The 18,510-nt window shown below is 45.8% G+C and overlaps 1 protein-coding gene across 11 annotated transcripts in view; it reads right to left on the bottom strand.

Annotated features, from left to right (window-relative positions):
• epb41l2 (erythrocyte membrane protein band 4.1 like 2) overlaps window positions 1–18,510 on the bottom strand; it is a 68,319-nt gene that overhangs the window by 48,983 nt on the left and 826 nt on the right. The window contains exon 1 of one of the 11 annotated variants that reach the window (XM_036549901.1): window positions 18,198–18,219. The exons of 9 other annotated variants lie outside the window; for them this stretch is intronic. The gene's annotated coding sequence lies outside the window, so the exon portion shown is untranslated. Of the gene's footprint in view, window positions 1–5,789; window positions 5,905–18,197; window positions 18,220–18,510 lie in introns of those variants that run through there. One more of the 11 variants, XM_036549900.1, reaches the window with a different exon arrangement.

Here is an 18,510-nt window from a genome sequence, read left to right as displayed (position 1 = left end):
GCCCATTCTGAAACCCGAGATGCGCAGGGCTCACGCAAATCACGCCTTACAGACAACGGATTCATTTCATTACTGAAACTATCTGAGAGACCTTCCTCACATGGCATTTTAATGCTGGCCAACCACCTTCTTGTGTATGTATCACTTGGGTGCCAAAGGAGGTGTGAGAAACTGGTTTGGTTTCTCGCTAATTAAACGCAGTTTTGTTGGCTGCCAACATGACAGTAACGTCCATCCCAGCATGCAAACACGCCACTCAGAATCACCTCAATCCTATGAGGAAGCAACTCAGCGAAAGGGAATTTACCAAAATCAAAACCACAGAGGAACGGCAGCAAAATGGATGATTTTGGAAGCTCTGCTCCACACGGCTGCGATGCCACCTTACTGTCCTGCAAATACCGAGTTTAAGGAAAGGTGATCTAGTTTAGTTTGTATACCATTTTATGAACAGTTGTATCACACAAAAATAATCCAGCGTAACAAGTCTTCCAGGCATTATGTTTTATACTGATACAAAACCCAGTATTTCTAACAGAAACACATTAATATTGGGAAAGTAACTGGAGAGAGCCAGGGGCAGTGGACTACTTCCTGCCCCGACTTGGTTTGCCTTTGGGAGAGCGTAGGCCACGGGAGAGCCAAGGCCTCTTTTTCAACAGGGTTTAATGTTAGGCCTAATATCTGCATTCTGAGGAAGTGGAAGAGCACTCCAATACTGTGGGTGTATGTGAGGGGGTTTTGAATCCTGAGAATATATACAAAAGTGATTTAAATGTCGTGGGTATATATGAAAGGGATCTGACAAATGAGCATATACAAGAAAGGAATGCAACTGCTGAGAGTAAATGTGAAAGGATTTGAAATGCTATGAATATAAGTGATAGAGACCTTACTAATGTGGGTGTATGTGAAGGGCGTTTGAATGTTGCGGGTATATGTGAAAGGCATTGATTTGGTGTGAGTATATGCCAGCAGTGTGTCATAGTGGTTAGGAGTAGGGCTTGTAATCCAAAGGTTGCCAGTGCAATTCTTATGTGAGCCGTCGCTGCTGTACCCTTGGGCAAGACACTTACTCTGAATTGCCTCAGTAAGCAATCAGCCCTATAAATAACTTGTAACAGTAAAACGTTTAAGTCTCTGTGGACAAGAGTGTCTGCAAAACAGAATGTATGAAAACAAAGTGTATTAAAACAAAATGTATAACAAAGACGCGCAAGGCCTCTGAAACTGTATCAAGCATGACACCCGGCTCCCAGAAGAAACTGATCAATTCATTTCTCCTGGAGATTCAGCATGTGAGCGTTAGTTACCAGAGAGTAATCATAACTGCAAACGGCTGTTAAGACAAGCAAGAGCAGAGAGGGGTCTTATTCACTGTCCTCACCTCTTTGACAAAATATTAGCAAATGAACAAATAATATACGTACTGTATAGTGAAGGAAGCCGTTCACAGTCATGGTTTAAGAGCACATACATGAAACAAATGCTAGCTAAACTGCACCTGGGGATCAGCGACAGACACGACTGGAAATTCATCAAGAATCAACAGGTTTAAGCATTACCAATGCTAAGGCCACTTACTCTGCCCCAGTCTATAGGGAAAAATGCCATTTTATCTACGAACATTCTAGGTTAACATGCAGAGGATTAGAGATCACCTTTAAAATGCTCCCTCTGGAACAAAGCCTTTAGATTTAGTAGTGAAGGAATCCATTTTATATTGGTATTCGGGGGTCTGCACATTTTATAGCTGGTCACATGACACAATCTGTCACAGGAGAGTTGAGGAAGGATGATAGATGGACGGCAAGAGGCAACAGGGGACATTCATCATTCAGAACAGCTTTATAAATCTCTTTGGCCGACACGTCTGCTTTAAGATATTTCTTAATTGCGGTTATTATTCAAAACAATATTCTGAACGTCACATAAAAGGCCTATCGATTCAAAACCACATAAACAAACTCCGCAGAACCCTTGGCAGCACGTTAAAGAGCACAGAGGCCGCGGCGGGATGCGCGCAGACAACAGCGGCCCTTCAGGTCCCCATAATGAAGAGCAGCTGCTTTCCTTACTGACTTTATCCAATTAACAAAGCAGTTAATGTGGCGGTAAAGACGGGCCCGGTCTCCTCACGAAACGTACGCTGGACCCTCAGCATAAACAAAAGCGGAGCCCGGCACATACACTGTGTTTACAGCCTAATGAGCAAAACCTTAGATGTTCCTTACAGCAGACGTACAGCTAACTAATTTAATGGCAGTGTTCTCCGTGCAGACATCAGGTACACAAACAGCCCGAACACTTTATTCAGGTCATGCAAAAATGGCAACCTGTATAATGTGTTCAGGTTTTGGCATGAGGGAAAAAAAAAATCATATCACACATGCTTCTGAAAAAGTTTCATTCCATAGTTTCAGATGAGTGAAAATTCTACTCATATCAAGTGTACCAGGCAACCGCACTGTCCCTTGGAAACCCTAAAAAGCACGCATGCACATCGGTGCTCAACTTGAAGGAATTTCACATGGCACTAGGGAAGGCCCAGTGTAACATCTGCAGGATCTAGCATGCTTTACTGGAACAGCAGATGCAGAAAGGACCCTTTGCGCTGAGCGTTATGCTGCAAAGCGTTGCAGGCAGTGCAGCAGAACGGCAGGGCATTCCTCTTGACCCGGCAGCGGAGGGAACTCAGCCATGGAGTCCTGTGACCAGGACATCACGCTGAACCGCGGCTAAACCCCAAATGTGCAAAGCTTGCAGTTGGGAGTGCGCGAAACAACATAGCCTGTCAAAACTGATCAGCGTCCCAGCGCTCCAAAATGGCCACTCAATCCAGGAAGTGATGCGCGCTCAGGCTTGCAGATCCTCTTTTCTTTAAGAGGCTCTCATCGCAGGGCCTCCGAGCTGCACGGGTAATCCGGCCCCAAGGTAGACACAACAGACCTGTCATCACCGGCCCGCGCGCGCACACACGCGCACGCACACACACACACACGGCGGGCTGCGAGATTTGCCACGGGGTTATGTCCGTACAAATCATCCCTCTCCCCCTCAATGACGAGGGCCTTATGATGGCACCGGCGCTCAGGTCACGGCTTAGGCTCGTCCTCGGCCAGGCACATGACCAGTGGCACTGTGCCACTGCGCTCATCCATCTGCGCCACCATTTCCCCTGGGCCCTTAAGTGGAGCACGCACAATTACATATGCAAAATCTACATCAACTCCTATACGAGGTGCCAACCAACCAGTGAACGTCTGTAGGGGTGGGGGCGCCTCTTCTGCGTCACCTCCAGTGGTTTATTTGATGCCTTCATTTGGACGAAAAAGAACTATTATTCCAGATGTGAATGAGCTATGTGTATACATGCTAGCAAGAGGACATTTCCTTTTATTAAAAGGATCTAAGATGGAGTGGGAGACCACAGCTTGAACCCCACCCACCATAACACACACACACACACACACACACACACACACAAACTCACACACACGTTTGGAAGTTGCTCAAATGGAAGGGACAGCAAGTTTACATGATGGTGGTTAAGCCCATCCATCATGCCATGAGAGCAGTACCCTCTGCTTGCCTTAAGCTCCCCTCTAAGTAACCTCCCCAGTCCATGTCCTCTGGCTGCTCAAGTGCTCTTCTGCCACGGTTCACCAGCAGGCTGGAGGGGGCTGCCCCAGAGCCTTATGGGAGACGAAAGCCAGGAGAACATCTGCACTGCGTCCGCCGCCACATGTCACCCTTTGGGATCCTTGGGAGTTTCATTGGGGCGGAAGACGCCTTGAAGATGAGGAACAGCAGGATCGTGCTTCAAGCTCAATGTACCGAACATGTCCGGACCTACCCCACTGACACTGGGCTTCCATATTCTCCGATCGCTGCACTGTCCCCTCTCCAGCCAGCCACCGAACACACTCGGGACTTCAGCGATGGGTTTCAGAGCCGCTGTGACGGAATGTTTCTGACACTTTTCTCCATTTATCGCAGCTGCCGTCTTCCCGTTAATTCTCCCAAGGTTGCAGTTATTCTGCGGTTCAGCCTTAGCGTTACCCGTAAGATTCAGATTAGACATGGCCCATTTCGCTCATCCTTGACTCCTGATCTTTCACATACTTGCAGGAATCCATGGCCGGTTTCACATTCCTCAGTCACTGAGGCAGCGCGTTAGCATTCCCCTTTACTGAGACAGCATTCTCTCTTAAGAGAAAGAGCACTGAGCATCCATCCCCCTCCAACAGTGTGTTAGCATTCCCTCTTACCAATACAGCATAGCACTAGCATTCTCTCTCACAGGTCCACCAACAGAAGGAACTCTCCACTACTCAACCCCTTAGCAGCAGCTGGACAAACAGGACACTAGCGATATCTTCCAGAGGCACTGGGTACAATCCTTTGTGTGTCAATCAAACAGTAATTAGAAAAAAAAAATCCGTAATTTTCCAACTTGCCTGCCTTCAGCTGAGGGCAAATTCTTCCCCCTCCCCCAAAAACAGCTCGTTTTGCTATAGAATGAATGAAATGTTTACGACAAGCTACACCATCTGTTGACCATCCAATAATGGTTTCAGGCAAGCAGAAGAAGGTCAACAAACTAGACCCAAATTTAAGAAAAACACACGCCGCCCACATACATACACAGACATGCAGACATACGGCAAAGCACATACACATACACCCATATCATGTGCAGATGATCTTGGATAACTTCTGAAGGAAAACCATTTGTTTTTGCCTCGGCCGAGACTGAAACCCTCCAGCCTGCGGCACGCTCCCATGGGGCCGGCTGCTGTTTGGTTTAGTGTCTGCGCCCCGCAGAGACAAGCAGTACTAGGAATGCGCTTCAAAGGGTGTACCACAGGCGTGCTTTCATAGCGCTCTGATCCCAGAACAGCCCCCCCCCATAAACACGGTCTGAGGACAGCGGCAGGACACCGCCATCAAAGGCTGTCATGGCTTCAGCCTAAATTCGGATCCCCGTTTGATCGCCGGATGCAGGTTACCGGCTTTGTTATTGTGGTGTTTGTTCTTCTAAATCCAAATGAGTGACTCTTCTATTCTGCGATCCAAGTTAAAGCTCCTCCCCCCCAATAAATGACTGTGTCAGCTGGAAGTTACAATATTGATGCACAAAACTAACTGTCACCTCTTCAACTGACAATAAACCTGCTTCTCCACATGTGGAATTTAGCCTCTGGTCATTGCATGTCGAGACTCATTGACACATACACTGTCACTAGGCATTACGAAGAACATTCCAGACACCTGTTCCATGAAGGCACTTTAAATATAGAGCAGGAATCAGAATGGGCAATACAGAAAATATGCCGATAATTTCTACATGCCAAAACACAAGGAACACAAACAAACAGATGCCACAGCTGCCACCTGCAGTGTTGAAACAGGAAATTATCGGGGTGCGTTTCAGGTTACATACGCTTCTTTTAACTCTTAAATAGAGTCCGAACAGCCATGCAAAAAAGCTAACAAGGCAAGCTGTGGTCTGTAGTAATTTCTGCTGAGCCCAGTGCTGTGGCCTTAGTGAAGCCCCCTGGTTCTTACGCCGATCAGCCCTGAAAAGGCATCTTTGTGTCACACTAAACTCAAATCATCTGACCCCACTCTCTATCAGGGTTAACGAAAGGCCTGCGGTGTAAGACAGCATCTGCCTCCGGGACTCTGTGCTACCGGCCCGTTTTGCCCGGCGAGACCCGCCCGCCACAGCCAGCCGGCCACTGCGTCATATGCACTACAGCGCTGAACACTGCGGGGGTGCCTACCGTGATCGTTCGCTCGCCCGCTACGTTCTCTACCGAAGCCCTCCTTCTCTCGATTCCCGCTGACCGCGCTGCAAAGCACACCACTCTCTGACATTACAGCACTGAGCTCCAGGCTCCGGAGGGAGGGAGAGAGAGGGAGAGGGAGAGAGAGAGAGAGAGAGAGAGAGAGAGAGAGGGAGGACGAGAGCGAGAGAGAGACAACTAGAGAGAGCGAGAGTGTCGTGGCTGAGAGAAGCAGACCCCACCCAATCTGTCAGCCTGCCAGGAGAGGGGACTCTGAGGGACGAGAGGGAAAAGCAAAGGGGGGCAGGAGCTCCACTCTTATTAGATACTCCGCTTGGACTTACAGTTCACTAACGGTGCAGTACAAACATCATGGGTTAGCTGTAGCTGCAGGTCATTATCTCCCTTATTATCTGAGTCATCTTCTCTGCGGTGTTCACTGCAACCCGCATCCAATGGCCACCATGAGTAAAGGTTGCAGGAGAAGTACATGTGCGTTTTGAGCACAGCTGCCTGTCGGACATGCCTGTGTACGACTGTGTGCGTGCGTGCGCACGCGCGTGTGTGTGTGTGTATGGGGTTCAAAGCCCACGTATCGCTGAGGTGACTACAGGAGGACGGCATGCCGTTGACCGCAGCCTCGCCCAGCCTGAGGGGTCGAAACAGGATTAAACCACAAAGAACCCCAGCCGCCTCCCGGATGAAAAGGGAACCGGACAAAAGGCTAAATTGCCAGGGTTTGATGGCACAAAAGATCTCTCTCTCTTTCTTTGCCTGAATACTTCACAACTGGATCTACTGCAATATAAGAATTCCTTTATTAAGGTCAGTGGAGAGACAATGCTGCCATTTCATGGACATGAGAACCACTGAACACAAGCACTTCAAAGAAACCGCGCTAGTGCTACGCTCCATCACCAAGCACGACACATTTCCCCCCCATCTTCCACAGATCTGAAAAGAGCAGCTTTTAAAGGAACACTGCCGTCCGGTTTTCTCCCAGAGCCGTGTCTCCAGATCAGTATCAACTGACCTGATAAGAAATGTGGAGTTCCGAGAGTGCAGAACTCCAGAATCTGCATCTTTTGTTCTGACCTTTTCAGAACAAGCGAAGGGTTACCTGGGAGCCGCACCCCATCTTGCAAAGCAAAAAATGCAACTCTGCCAAACACATGACCGCAGCAAACCGGCAAACGTGCGAGTACAGCGAGGGTGGGTCCAATCTGCAGCAAGGTCATATCCCCATCGTGCACGTCACGCTCCCCATCTGTGTTTTAGAGGAATCGCTATAGCAACGGCGAGCTCTTAGCTACCCTCTGCAGCTGTGTTAGCGGGGCGATCGCAAACAGGTTCCCCAGCGGAGAGGCACTCAAAACGTGACAGCGCGAGCTGTATTTGAACCAGTCGCTGGTCCCCATTCAGACCACACACCACCCTTTGCAGAAGAGCCTTTAACAAAACAAAAAAAAAAGTTCCACAATGCATGGCTTTGACGGCGGTGCAGTGCCATATCTCATTAATGTAATGGATTGTTATGCGCGACTCAGATTCACAGATGTCACTTTAATCCAAACAAAAGGTGCTGTTGGAGTTCAGCTCAGGATTCCAAAACAAGCGAACTGTCATTATGCCGCGGTGCAACAAAGTGCAGCGCAGAAACAAACCAAAAAAAACGTGCCTATTAACGCACGCTTTCCCAGCTGTAAATTACATTTCTCTGTCGATGGAACCGCTTTTTCCAACTCAACTTGACAGAAGTCTGACATGGATGTGGCACTGTTATCCTGAAGGGTATTCCTGAGGCTAAAGCACTCCCTTACCTGCCCTGTAGGTCTATGAGAATCCCATTAAAAATTCAGAGTTATCAAATTTATTTTTATTGGCTTGTCAACGCTGTTTGGCGTGCATAGACCATGAGACAGAAATGCACCCTTTCGTATCCAGTTACCAGTTCCATGTTTGACTTGCAGCTCCTGTCGGCTAAATGACGCTGCTGTTGTTTGACAAGAGATTTTCTTTGGGGTCTACAAATTCTTTCTATAGTCGACGTCCATCGCTGGGGAAGCAAGACCAGCGCCACAATGACCTGCGGTCTCCCCGCGAACAATACGGGAGATCAATCAGTGTCACCAAGTTGCTTCCAGCGCAAGACCGACACCCCTGTCCTTTACACGGTCATCCTGTGCTGGGCGTGCTCTCGCTGTCCCCCTCCCCACTCTTCCAGCAGCCTTTAGCGCAACCGCCGTTTGTTTGTTAAAGGAGAATAAAGGGCCGGGGACGAATGCTCGACCTGTCTGTGGAGCCCTGTACACCTCAGGTTAGCGGTGCGAGAGGAGTCACGGCGACGAGATTGACAGCGATTAAGCCAGACAATCTTTCGACCCCGATGACCGCATTTACTGCAAGTCATGTGATCTCATGCAACACAACAATATGTCTCCTGCATTCTCTCTAGCAGGAAAAAAAGGAGTTCTTTCATACAACACACCTTGTTTTTAGTCTGGCTGACAAAAACACAGGCTGCCCTGTAGTGGCAAGAGGCACAGGTATGTACACTCAAGTTCACTGTTGTGCCGACAGCTTTTGTGATGATATCTTCACAGGCTTTTCATGCAACATTACACAAAGACACGACCTCCCACATCTCCATTTCAGTCTCCTGTGTTGGCGTTCACTTTGCCACAGAGACTGACTCTCCTCTTCACAATCTCTTTAACTGACATAACACTACATTTGCTTAGGATCTACCTGTGGATGACAGAGGGATCTATTTGTTGATGACAAAGGGATCTGCCTACCAGTAATACAGGGATCTACAGGCCGATGACACGGGAATATACCTGCAGCTGACAGATGGAGAAACAGTTTACTTTTCTCTTGTCCAGAGCCAGGCGCTGCAGTGATGTAATCGATGGTTTATCTTTCGGGACTTGAGCACACTTCCTGTCCGCAGCCCCCCCCCCCGTCCCCCTGAGCATCTGTTTCTCATCTCTTCCTGTGTCCCTACAGCCTGTGGCTGCGCTCGCAGGCAGAAAAGACCATCCTCTACTGGCAGGAACTCGAGACGAGATGCTGGCTGTTGCTGCTGCTATACTCCAGGAGATGGATTTCCTTACTGATCTAGTCAACGCCCAACACCGCATGGTTCACGTTCCAAATCACTCCCAAAACAGCGGAGACAGAAAATCAGTTTGTACTTGAACCCACTTTTTTTTTTTTTTTTTTTTTTAAAGGTCACATGATCAGCTCTGTTGCCATTTAAAACGGTTTTTTCACATTCCGAAAAGTACTTTACAATTCTGACCAACTGTGTCCCCTCACTGTGTGTCAACATTCTGATTTATGATGGAGATTAAAGAACAATGACTGATCAGAGACACAGACAACAGGAGATTGGGGGGGGTGGGCAGAAAAAAAACATGGAAACACACCCACCAGCCATGAATGTGTGAGCATTAATCCTGATGGCAGAGTGGGTCTGGGGGGAGCTGTTAATGTGGATTAGGTCTGGATCCTGACTGATGATGTCATGAGATCATCATGTTCACGGACTCCACCAAAACAGCGGAGCCAGGCCTGAGCCGGACCTCTAGAGAGAACACATCTGCACTCCGTGGAACAGCCTGGACCCACCCCTCATTACAGCGCACACGACCCGCGGGAGAGGGTTCTGATCCAACACTGGGCTGGGCCTCCATGTGTCAGGACTCACCCTCTCACGTCCCATGGAAAACACTGCCTTTGGGTTAACCATTAATATGACACTGTTTACATTCATAAAAACATGTTTATAATATAATGTCCAATGGGTGTAAAAAAAGATCCTACTTAAGACTTCCCTGGAATTATAGCAGTTAATTTTGTAACGTTCATCCTGAAGCATTCAAATAAACAGCTACTGGCAATGTAACCTATACTAAACCAAAACTCTGACACAGTCAATGATGACAATTCCATATTCACTGAAATTGTATCCAACACTTGGACATGCAGAGTATTACAGTCTCTGAGCCTCTACACTCACGACTAAAGAGTCCTGGTTTGAAAGTTGCATACTGCCCACATCATAGAGAGATAACATCATCACTAAAACCCTCCAGGAACAATGGACTTCATGTTAAATGCGCATGCCCTGGAAAGTACAACATGTTATCCTGAATTAGGTCATATTCTGTGAAAACAAAAAAATAAAACAACCCTTTCACCTGGGAAGAAAAAAAAACAAAAATCAGAGCCTTCGTAATCCGCGTTTCCCCATCCGCCATCTGTCACAAACAGACACAGATTCTGTTTTTGGTGTCAAAATAGTCAGTATTCAAACGCTGAAAATTCACTCCTTTTGCATTAAACTGTGGATTACAGGATTACAGAGTGCAGAGACACAGCCCCCTCCCCCCCCGATCTGCGCTGTGGTGTAAACCGCACTGTGACATCATGTGATTCTGTGCCTGTTTGTGGCTGGAAGCCTATAGATAAACAAGAATGAGGAGGGGGGGGGGGGGGGGGGGGCGCGAGTGTCCTACATGGCCTTCATAAATCATCAGAGCCATCGTGTATTCATTTAAGAGGTGCAGAAGAAACGTGAAAGATGATTGAGTCCAGAGGTACCATCTACAACCGTGGCCTGTGTGTGTAAGTTTATTGGCAGGAGAGTCGGATCTTTGTGATGCGGGAGCTGTTCTGTCCTTTCAGTCTGACAGATGGGACAAGCTCATACCACAGCTGCACCATATTTTCTTGATGTTAAATATTCTACGAATATGAGAAAGACATGCGCTTCATATAAGCATGGCAAATCGCTGCAAAATGGTATCTAACAAAGAACCTTGACAAATGCACACTGTATTTATATAGAGAGCGGCAGTATATCTAAGCAGTTATGTGTACTGTATGTGTACTGCATTCATAGAGAGCAGCTATATTCATTTAGTGAGCAGCAGTGTACACTTTATTTATATGGAGAGAACTGCAGTGTATTTAAGCAGTTATAGACATTGGCTGCTCCCTACAAGTCTGCCCCTTCCCTGTGCTCTCACTGAAAGACTGTTACAAATCTGAATGATTCAATCACTCATACCTGCTCACTGTCTGCTCTAAATTCCCTTATTCAGCTCACATTAGCGCAGTGGCGTGTGCGCTCCGTCCCTCCAAGGTCACATGGGGCCTAGGCCGTTCCCATCGCCACTCAGGTGCGCAGGAGGTTCCCATGGAAACACCATGTCTCTAGCTTTCTTGTACAAGGCCTGTTTTTACGGGCCTGCTCGCGGTCTTTTCTGGCGGCACACAAACTGTAACAACCCAGTGAGCCAATATCTGCCTTCAACAGAATTAGGCAAGAAAAAACTCGTCGATTTCCTCTCACATCAGCAGACAGTGCAAACCTGAATCTTGGACAGGACAGCTTTTCTCAAGGTTCTCCTGGGTTTGCCGGAGGGCTGCCTCAGTTTGCTAAATGCGCAGTTTGATGAGTGGATGGAGCACAGGGCCGTCCTGGGGTTTCTTTAACTCCCTGATGAACTTGATGACAGCTGAACTTCACGTTCCAGAGAGCCAGGACCATGTTTCCACTGTCCGCAGCAGGCCTGGCAGGACGTTCCTGTTTTGGCATGAGATACAGTGATTCGCATGACACACTGATATCCCGCCTGCATGTCCGTGAAGTGTGAAGACCCACTGAGGAGTGATGGTGATAAGGGCCAGCTTTGCTTTCCCATGAAGAGACTGTATGACACAAACAGCTCCTGAACTCTGGCCTGTGTGGGGGGGTGGGGTGCTGGGCAGGAAGTCTGCTGTAGGGACACGCTCCATCCTTCCCATTCAGAGGCAGACGTTTCCTCTCCGTCCCTGAGCCGACGTCGTTGTTACTCTTCTTCCTGTCCTCTCTCTTGCTCTCCTTCTCCCTCTTTCTCCATCTCTCTCTCTCTCTCAAATGCAGAGGTCTGATTCACCAGGTCTTTTTATCCACAAGTTCATTTATTGCACAAGCTCCATCAAACAGACTGAAATGTTTCTTTTCAAACGGACATTTTAACATATGTGATGTTTAAGAACAATTTCCGAAACAGTTTTTACCATTACAAAATCTTCATCATTAATGAAATTCTTCAATACCAAATGTGCTCACTTTTAAATGTATTTTAAATCTTCTGGAAACTCCTTTCTATACAGAGTTCCTCCCATCTAATCCCACTCGGCCTTTAGGTAATGAAAGCAGTCAAGAGCTTCTGTTCATTTTTGGTGAAAGGGAAGCTGGAGGAATGCGGTGCCCTGGTGTTGATTAGAGGGTCCGGCCTCCTTCATTCACAGAAGGACCTGCTAATGGATCAAACGCAGGACGGTAGGCCATTCCTGTCAGAGGCTGGTAACGGGTAAAGGAACAAGCCCATCTGTGAGCGCAGCTCCAATTAGTATTCCGCACCGGACGGCCACGTTTCAGACAGGCGGGCGAGAAAACCTCAGCTGGTGAGACAAAAGATGGGGGTGCTTATTCGCTGTGCGCCACCGCGGCGGAAGCCCCTACCTCTGGGCCATTTCCTGATGGGAAAAGTGGGACTCAGCGCACGGCATTCTCATACCTTCCAGCCCCCATTCCCTAGGTAACCAGGAACGAGAGGGAGCTCATCTTGTTTTTACAGCTTAGTCTTTTATCAATGTCTGTCATCCAAAAAAAAACCCTCACTCTTGCTCCATCGCCCCCCTCCTCTTTTTTTACGGGAAACGCCAAATATGGGCCAAACTCACTGCAGAGGTGCCTGGGAAATAGGCCTCGCCATGTAAGTCTGACCACAGGCACCCGGCACAACGTCTACATTACAACTACACTCTCCATCGGTGTCACTTTCCACATACAGCTCCTGAAGGGGAAATGGTATAAAAAGACAGCGGCATCTAGTTCAAAGGCAACTCCTCAATTAGCAAGAGCAACACTGGATTTAAACTGTGCCATCCAATGTGGGTTAATTCAATCTGACAGCACTATATATAATACAGAGGTCACACAGTATTCTGATTCAACGTGGAATGTAAAGTGTGTAGTGTAAAACCACCCTAATAAATGAATGACATATCACAAAGACGTAGCCCACACTCACTGCCATTTGAGGAAATACGCAAAACAATATTCACTTTGTACCTCAATCTACATTTAACACAGAGAGTGTGCTTCACAGGTAGCGAACAGGTTAATAAATTCCCACTACTGAAAACCTTCCATTTGTAGACACGTCCTTGATCCACATTATTTGTTCATTTTCTGACATGAAGAGTCCTCCCAGCCAAATTGGACTCCTACAGATAATCTCTTTTTAACTATGCTTGGCAAAGCTCCAGACCACAGCCACATGGGCCCAGGACACCTCCTCTTCCTGATCCGATCCATTTCAAAGCTGGCCACTTGGTTTGTTCCCTGTCTCTTACTCTGTAATAAGAACAACTTTGTATAACTGGTGTTTTTCAGTCTTAAAGCGGAGAAAAAAAACAAACAGAAAAATCTCTTTGGTTAAAGCAGTCTCATTTAATTTCAATTAAAACTTTCTAACTTCATTGCCAGGTTTTTGTTGTGTGATTATCTGACTGGGTAGGCTGACCAAAAGCACACATTCCTCCATTTCATGGTATTTCCTACCACACAAAATCAGATTAACTGCCAAATTCACAAATGAAACATTTTTATGCACACATATATTCCCTGGCCAATGATTACTTATGTCAAGCTGGCATTTAAATGTTCTTTTTCGGTGACTGGTCTGCAGCAATCCAGCCAGCTAAGCTCTCAAACCTAACACCCCCATGTTGTCTTTAGCCACTTTATCCATTAGCATTTGTAATGTACACTGACCTGCTCATTAACAAAAACATGCTAAAGACGCGCTCTTAACATCCTCTCTGCAGACCAAACAAATCTGAAGATACGGAAAGGTGGTGATATTATTAACATGTTTTGAGTGCAGAAAGCATCAAAGAAATTGTACATAAAGCAGACTGAGACACCAAGGGGGCTGACATACCAAGCTGAAGGATGTTTAGTTAAACTGCCTCCATATGAAGCCCGGTTAAGTGCTAGGGCTCTGCATCAAGGCTCTGTGTTTCAGGGTGCTGCACTAAGTTCCTGCATTACAAGGCACTACATTATAAGTTCCTGCATTACAGGGCACTACATTATAAATTTCTGTGGTGCAGGGCTCTGCATTGTAAATTTCTGCATTATGAATTCCTGCGTTATGGAGGCTGTGCCCCACAGTCCAGGCTGAGGGCAGCGCTGCACTCCGAGCGGGATGTTCCCACCGCTCTTCCGAATGGTTAAGCAATCTTGCTCCCAGCGCGCGGCAGAATTAGGAGGGCCAAAGATGTCAAGAGCAGCCAGTTACAACAGGAAATGCACCAGGGGGATCAAATGGTATTGCAAAGCCTTGCAAATTGTAGCAACTTTGTCAAATTAAAAATTGATCTCAAGCCCTCGCTTGTGAGGCAAAGCAAGGCTGGAATTTGAAAACACCAGCAGTTGGCCCCCACCACCACCATGGGACTAACTGACATCACCGCTAATAACTTGTATGGAGATCAATCTGTTTTCAAACTTCAGATTTAAAACAAATTTCCTATGATTAGGCATTAATTATATTGTTACAGAAGGCAATGGCGGGTTAATCTTTAGAATGCTCCTGTCTCCAGTCTTTATATCTAAGGCTGATTCATCTCTTCAAAATCAGTGTCTCAGAGATTCAGACATTATGCGCTGTCCAGCATGGTTAAATACTGCTGAACTGGGGCTGGGGTGCAATGTTCTGACTGGAGCAACAGACTGTAGATCCAAGCCCCAGACAACACACCAGCGCCCCTAAATATTTCCAGCACACATCTAGCCTACACAGGAAAAACCCTCAGTCAGCCATCCCCACAGCTTGTAAATTCATTGCTAGTTCAAACACGGCCACCCCATTCATTTAAAGTTCCCTACAGCAAGGGAGACCACTTAATCCCTACAGCATAAATCTAGGTCTCTGAGCTGGGATGCAGCTGACAGCCACCCATCACAGAACCCCCCACGGACCAATAGGATCATGACGTTGACAGCGGGACGCGGGGGGAAACAGCAGTGTTGCACTCTTCTGGAAGCACTTCCTACAGTGAAGGGTCGCAGCACCCTAAAATCCCCACAGGCAAGCCCCCACACCAGCGCGCACTAGTCAAACCTATGGATTCTCACTTACTAGGATAACTAGCCTGACACAGAGCTGGGGAGCAGAAACCCTTCACCACAAACAACATGAATCAGGCTTTAAATCAATACATGCATAGAAAAAATATAGAGGACAACCACATTCTCTTCTGATCTGCCACACGGAGTAAAGCGATGAATGCTGACAGCCGCTCAATATGCACAATGCAATAACAAGTGAGACTGTGCCGTTGGTGCTTCCATAAAATACCCATCAAGACCTCACATTCACTTCACCATTTAAGACCATATTCACGCAGTCCTGACATCAGGCCCAATGCCTTAACCTCATATGTTGACAGCGCCGACAATTATATTTTTGTAAAGTGGGGACTGAGCATTTCTACGTACCAAATAACTACTTCCTGACATTCATTCCAGTTCAGTCAGAAAAGCACCTGCGCTCTGTTTTGAAGAACCCCCCTAGTCACTCCGCACAATAATATACTGTTGTGGCACAATCCCCTATAATGAGGACATGAACAGATCCCCCATACAATTAACCAAGTCTCATTAGAAAGTCTGACACAAGGAGACACAATGAGGCCCTGTATAGTTTCCCATCCTCCTGCAGTTCCACGCTGACCCTCTGACATGCAAAAATATTGAGTCATGAAATGCCTTTGAGTTCTGCCCTGTGTTACACTGGTGACACAATCATATCTGAAAGGACTACAGAAATCATTTTGTTAGGACCAATTTAAAAAAAAAAATTCACTAAACAGGACTAGAGACACAGGTCACATACATGTTTATTTTGTCAACAGCAATTGATAAAAATCAACATGCTGTAATGCATGACAACAATTATATTATAATGTGCTTATATAATATGATAATTGCTTAAGTAATAGTAACCACATTCTGAACAAACGGTCTGCACTCACTGTTTTTGAACAGATGAACCAGACGTGATTTTCCACTGAGTCTGTATACTCACTCAGTGTAAACGCACTCCTCATGGGTAGATCCAATTACAAATATCCTAAGGCCCTTGCCTTATCTATTTTATTCAACAGCTGTATTCAAAGCTGTGACAGCCTAAGTTTATTTAGATGGAAGCGATGAACCATACCAAGTATGCAGGAGGATCCACTGACCATGGTGTGGAAGCTAAGCTTTCTTTTTGTACACACATTGCATCTTATATCTGGACAGTCTTTAGTGTCAGAATACTTGGCTTTCAGAGCTAAACTGGATGAGCCATCTGTGCACCTCATAGGATTAAAAGAAAACAATTATGAAAGAAATGGAACATAAAATATGGCCTTTGTTTATTAAAGAGATTTTCAGGAAAAGATTACTTGCACAGAAATTCAGTGATAAAGAATAGGCTCATTTCTATCTGAAAACACCGCACTCTCAAGTGTAAGCAGTACACATAATGTTTTTCCTTTGCTGGCCACTGAAGCAATTTTGAACTGCTGACCTGAACAATACTGGGATTATGGTATTGTTTAAGGGGGGTTGGGTCTATAGTTATGCTTTGAGTGAGGTTTTGGGACTTTAATTACAGTTGGATCCCTTCCAAATGGCTGTGCTCACCCATTTGGGTGTCTGCGAGGGAGGCATCCCTCTGACCTCAAACCATCTGTCAGTCCGCCTCACAACTTCATACGATTGTGATGGACCTTAAAAAAAACCTTAAAAGTTGAAATACTGCAAATGATCAAGATATCTCTATAAAGACATAACCCAACAGGAAAAACCCATCATAAATGTGGTGTATGGGCAAAATTCTGATGGGCTACAAAATATGTTCAGCAAACTTTAGGTTGCAGAGACTATCTAGAATATCCACTAGTTTGTTATTTTTGAGAAAATAGTATGTTTACTACAGGAGACATACAAATTTCATGGTAGAACATATCACTGGAATTAGCCCATTTCTTTTTCAAAACAAATAGGTAATTATACAGGTATACATGAGTTAGAGTCTTCAGTTTTTACTAAATAGACTGAATGTCTAAAAAGCATGCTGATTAATACCAAACTGAAGTGGTATGTTGTAATTTTTTGTTGTTTGTTTCTTCTGTTTTGGATCCATGCATATGCTAAACTTTAGAACTTTAAACTTTAAAAGTTTGAGTTCCTGTTTCCTTTACAAATAAGACCTGCTGAATTTATTAAGTACCTGGTACAATTATACAAAACCAGAGGTTACATACAGGTGAAATTAGAAGTATGTGTACAGTTTGGCGCGCTCATGGGGCCACTGGGTTGGAAACGTACAGTATTCCTTCATGTAGATACTCAATTTGTACTTAGCAACATTTTTTTTTCATTTTCTACTGCACATCTAAGTGCAAATGCATTCGGCTAACTACAGTAGTCGCCAGATGCATAGCTAACTGCAACGTGTTTGCAACCGGAGTAGATGGGGAGAGCTTGTCATCAAGGGAAATACTAGTCATACGAACCTTCGCTAGATACGAAAGTGTTCATTCTATCACTTTGCCAAGGAGTTAAATGTGGTAAACGCAAAACAGGAACATTTGTAGCTGGACGAATAATAAAACCGTTATGTAACGTTATCCCCTAATAGAAAGAATGATACGCGTGATTAGGTACATCAAAATAAGAATTTAACTAATTTATAATTAGTAGCAATCTGCTTGGCTAGCTAAACACATTTCAGCCACTTAACGTAAACTACATGATCCACATTTATAGCGAACTTATGCACAGCTACATCACCAACACATGCTCATAGATAACTAAACTGCAAGCGGATTTAGGAAGCTAGTAGGCACTCTACATTCCAAGCAGCTGGCTACAGTGAGAGACTTAGCTTGCTATACTGGCAAGCTAAATCACAGCAAGCATTGTGGACCACTGTCTTTAAAATGGCGTCGCAGAGTTTCCAGTCATTCAAGAATATAGCTAACAGTTAGCTACCTTAGCTACATGAGATACAGGAACGCTCCATTATGAATGAAGCAGACTATGAATTAGCTGGCTCCAAGACAAACAGATGACCAAACAATCACTTAAATAACACCAATCGAGATCGTCTGAGATACAATGGCATTTCCCCCAAATGGAAGCACTTCGAACAGCGTTAAATCGTTCCCTATGCATCTGCAACGTAGTGACACTATCTACTGGCAGCAAGATGCACGATCTTACAGTACATCTAGCAAGACAGTTAATGTTTGCCACTTCATTTAGAAATTTAGAAAACATACATCCTTGACGCGACTGTGAATGTTCGGCCACAAATCCATGGGTGTGTATTTGGACATGCGGTTTTGCAATATAGACCTGCTCGTGATATCCATAATCTGGGACATCCAAACGGATGAGAGATGCAATTGGCTCACGACACGCGCAGTACAGAAAGCAAGGGCGTTGGAAATCATAGTCGAGCTATGTGCATGAAGTCTGATAGAAATCCACCTAACGGATCCAGAAATACACGATGCAATGGCCAACATAAATCCACATGGGACAAATGTAAAACCAGAAAACACAGACACTTAGCATTTTGCTCGAGTTTAC

The sequence above is a fragment of the Megalops cyprinoides genome, chromosome 17, assembly GCF_013368585.1.
Source record: "Megalops cyprinoides isolate fMegCyp1 chromosome 17, fMegCyp1.pri, whole genome shotgun sequence".
Lineage (NCBI taxonomy): Eukaryota > Metazoa > Chordata > Actinopteri > Elopiformes > Megalopidae > Megalops > Megalops cyprinoides.
The sequence above is the reverse complement of the archived record's forward strand: the minus strand, read 5'-3'. Positions and strand labels throughout refer to the sequence as shown.